Consider the following 4697-nt stretch of genomic DNA (forward strand, 5'->3'; position numbering starts at 1 on the left):
AATGAGAGAAAAAGACTTCAATAAGAAATAATTAGAATTAGGAACTTGATGTCTTGTGTTTCCGGCAGAGTGACTAAAAGCCAAACGAGCAATAATGATGAAAGAAAGGAGGACCCGAATGGTAAAAAAATATGCCAAAATAAGAAGACAAAACCCAAAAATACCAGAAGAAGTCGGCACCTACTCACTCTCACATTGCCGGAGTGCACCAAATGGGTTCCCCTAGCTGAATTTGCACATAGAAGTTGCACAATTTGGCTACAACACTCCTCTCTTCCAAATCCCTTGAAAATCTCCTCAAATCTCTCCCCTTATCCCTCCTTGATATCCTTTATAACAACCTTCAAGACCCATTCAAACTCTTACCCAATAGAGTTCGAAACCACCTCAAACTCCTGCCGCCTCATGCTAGCAAAATAAATATCTTTTTTGCTTGCAATGAGATTTGAACCCAAGCCCCCCCTCAATAGCTCAACACGCCACTTGCCTCCTTGCCACAAGCTCTTTTGTGCCCTACTTTATCCTCAATTAATTATAAGGTATATAGGCCAAAGTCTAGGTTCCTTTAAAAGAAAAACCAAAATAAATTGCAAGAGCCAAGACTTGAACCAAGGCTCCCTTGCAACCTTAATGATGCCACAACCACTAGACCACATGCTTCCTTGTGTCATTTACTTAACACAATAATTTAAAAGGCCTTCATCCAGGGTTTTATTCACTTAAAACCAAATTTTTTGCTAAAGCCCAGGTTTGAACCTAGGACTTTTCCAACTCCTCCCAAGACCCTTAACCACTTGAGTAGACACTTAATTGTGTCATTTCCTAGCTCAGATAAAGTTTTATGCACAGTTTCCAAACCGTTCCCATGGTCAAGGCCTAATACTTCTAGGCCTAAATTCCAGGGCGTTACAAAATCTCTGGGTAAATCTCCGATTTCTTCAACTCTTCAAGGACCTTGTGTAATTAAACCAAGATTTGATTTATGAACATCCACATGCAGCAAATTTTGTTTGACTTGGTCCTCCATTTGGATGGTTTTATAATCAACATAAAGCTCTCAGACCTGTCCAGTAATAGTAGATAATTTAGAGGACCAAAGAATGTAATTTAACCACTTTAATTAATTAATTAAAACCAAATTTATCAATGAAACATATTAAAATAAATTATTAAATATAACTTTATATTTTATTATTTAATTTAATCATGCATAGCTCACTTTATAGCTCGAAAATATAATATGCACAAATTAATATAAAAGAAGTCATTCTCTGCATGAAAACTATATAATAAAGCATAAAATCACATTTTAATAATTTCTATGTCCCAATTTCATATTTTCATATATTTCATTAATTTATTAAGCAATTACTTGGTTTCAACAACAAATTTAAGTAAAAATGTGATGAATTATATAGGAAAAATCCTATATATTTTTCAGTTTACACACCCCCAGACTTAAATCATTGCTCGTCCCGAGTAATGTTCATGCACAGCATAAGGTTTCGCTAAAGCAAAATTGCTAAAAGTGTAAGCAGTATCAATCCTTGCCCTATAATCATGTATTAATAAATTCATGCTCATAGATCTTCTTTATTAACAAGTAAATCATACGCAAACATTTTGAAAGTTTTATACTAAGTTTCAAGACATGCCAACATGAATCATAGTATGTATATATGTCACATCCGTAGATAATATTCTTCATTCCACATAATTTCTCTTCAATCAAGCAAAACAATCATAAGGCTTATTTATGATCTTCATATGTTGAACTTAGAACTCCCTCTCCACTAATATAGGCGACATTATTATCAAATCAATAGGTCTTTTAGAAGGTTGTAATGGGGCTCAGTTAAAGGTAGGGATTTTAAGAGATGGGACATTTTGGTTTCGAAATCTTAACCTTTAACTTTGTCTTGGATTTCTCAAAATCCAACCTTTTTCTTTAAGTGATCCTTTGGAATACCCTCAAACTTATTTTGAACTCATGCTCATACATTTTTTCTTTGTGGAAACTGAGCAAACTTTTCTTCACTCTTTTTCTTTCTTTTTTTTAAGCATGAACACGTACATCCTTTGAAAATTTCCTCATATGTCATTTACAAAGACAACTTTAGTTAAGACGGGTGCACAAATTTAGGATAACTTCAAAAGATGGAGATATGGCTTGTAATGTAGGTTCATTGCAATAAACAAGCCTTTTAAGCTCAAAATTATAGTTTCAAGGGTCGAATATCATAAGGTGGGCTTGAAAAGGCTCAAACGATACAAAGAAATAGTGCTTATATCATTTTAGATATTTATGTCTCATAAGATTTTGCCTCAAGAAAGTTACTAAGTCAATTCTAAAGATATAAACCTTCATGCATGTTTAATCTCAAAAGATCAAGGGTCTAATATCATAAGGTGGGCTTGAAAAGGCTCAAACAATCCAAAGAAATAGTGCCTATATCATTTTAGATTTTTATGTCTCCTAGGATTTCGCCTCTAGAAAGTTACTAAGTCAATTCTAAAGATATAAATCTTCATGCATGTTTAATCTCAAAAGAAACTAAGTTTTCATGGCAAACATTACCTAAGACTAAGATCATACAATCATTCCATTTTTCATGATAACATACAATCACTCAGATAAAATCATCATTCATGCTCGCATAAAAGCTATCTCATTAACAAAGAATCTCTCTAAACATTCATTTATTAAAACATACTCATGAAAGAAATGATCTGAAACATACTTGAAAATTTTAAAGATTTTGAGCAATTATTTGCCTTACCCCCTTTAAAAAGAAGCAATGTCCTCATTACAGAACAAAGAATGAATGAAAACTAAACTCCAGGTAGGGTTAAAAAGAAAGAGATTAAGACTGCTTAAATACCAAGTCTTTCCTCATAATCCAATCCTAGACATGTTCATCTTCATTACCACATCACTTAGTCTTTTTCTTTTTAAAGAAGCATTTATTCATGCTTGCTATGTTTTATTTTTCAGAAATTAAATCCTAGTTACTAAAGAAACAAATTCCTAAAGACATAAAATAAATAAATAAAAAGACAAGAATCCCCCCTTTTATTTTTCTAGACAAGAATCCCCCCTTTTATTTTTCTAACTTATTCCTGTTGTCTTTTTTAGCTCTTTCTCCGCTTGTATAATCAGTATCTTCCGTCCATGTCTCAAAGATAGTATCTGGGAACTCAGGAACAAAAGTGTTAGAGATATTCTTAAAAGTATTTTGAATCGAATGATCTCTATTTTTTGCATATTTCCAGTAAGTTTGTTGTTGATTGTGCATGAACATGCACATATCCATCAACATTAACAACTCTAATTTCCTTGAAGTACTTGCAAAAGTTGGCATGGGAGTTGTATATTCAGGTTCAACACTTAGCTTGACTGGTTCTTCTTTTGGCTCAACCCTTGGTTCAAGGTTTTCAATCCTTCAACTGGTTTAGGACTGTTTGGTTCCTTATCAGATTCTTCTTCTTTAGTGGCTGTAACTGATTCAATTTTAGTTTCATTTGTTGACTCCTTAGTATCTGGCTTAGTTGGTTCTTCTTGCTCACTTTGATTTATCTCATACACCTTCTCTACTAACCTTTCAAGATCATGACTTGTAATGCACCCTTGGACATATTGCCCCTTCAAATTCGCTTGCGTTTTAACACGGACCCTTAAGAAAAGTGAAATGATTAATGATGGGAAATAAGCACTTCCTGTCTTCTTTTTAGCACAGTCATAAATCTCCTTGAGAATAATTTTCCCAACCTTAATGGACTTTTTTGTCAAGATGGCATATAACAAGAGCATTCGTTCCATCGAGATGGTGGAACTATGTGAGATAGGCATAAAACTGTAGCGAACAAAATAAAACCATACCTTTGCTACTGGTTTTAGGTATTCCCTTCAGTAAGAATGGCTTCCATACTTTTTTATAATCCATTGGGATCCCAGATTTGTCACAACATCACTTGTTGAAGAAAATCCCAATTTATGTTGTTCATCATAGGGTAGTACTCATGTTCTTTAAAATCAGGTAAGTTAAACAAATCGTTGATGGACTTAGAAGTAAGAGGTACCTTTTTCTTTCAAACGATAACCTCAGTAGCATATTGTGTAGTCAAACTTGCATAGAACTCTCGAATTAGTTCATCATCAGGAGGTGAACGAGCATCACAAAATCAGTCCCACTTGAGAGCATTGATTGTCTTTCTTATTGGCACAGGAACAACCATCAAATCATTACTCTTCATGTTAAAACCTTTTTCCAGAATCATAGGTTGATGCTTGAAAATTTAATCAAATCTCTCTTTCAATTCTTCATCGATCACAATCAGGTTTTTACGAGTAGTCTTCGGTGATCTAGTTCTTTTCTGAGACATGGTATTTTCTCGAAAATTTAGCAAAGTTCTGCTTACAGAGGAAGAAAAGAAATCAACAAGTGGGTAGGATCTGTTCTGGCGAACCTTACGACAGTGAATAGGTTACGGAAGCGAAGGCAGCGTGCGGCACAATGATGGTGTACAGCGGCGATCTCTTTGTGGCAGTTAAAGGAGATTTTGGCAAAAGGAGAAGAGAACTAGGGTTTCTTTCGAGATTTGAGGTTGACGACACAAGAGAAAAGTTTAAGGATTTTTGGGGTTTAAGCAAATATCTTTGAGGGATATGAAAAATACTAGAATGAAGAGGGGTTTAT

The sequence above is a fragment of the Gossypium arboreum genome, chromosome 2 (assembly GCF_025698485.1).
Source record: "Gossypium arboreum isolate Shixiya-1 chromosome 2, ASM2569848v2, whole genome shotgun sequence".
Lineage (NCBI taxonomy): Eukaryota > Viridiplantae > Streptophyta > Magnoliopsida > Malvales > Malvaceae > Gossypium > Gossypium arboreum.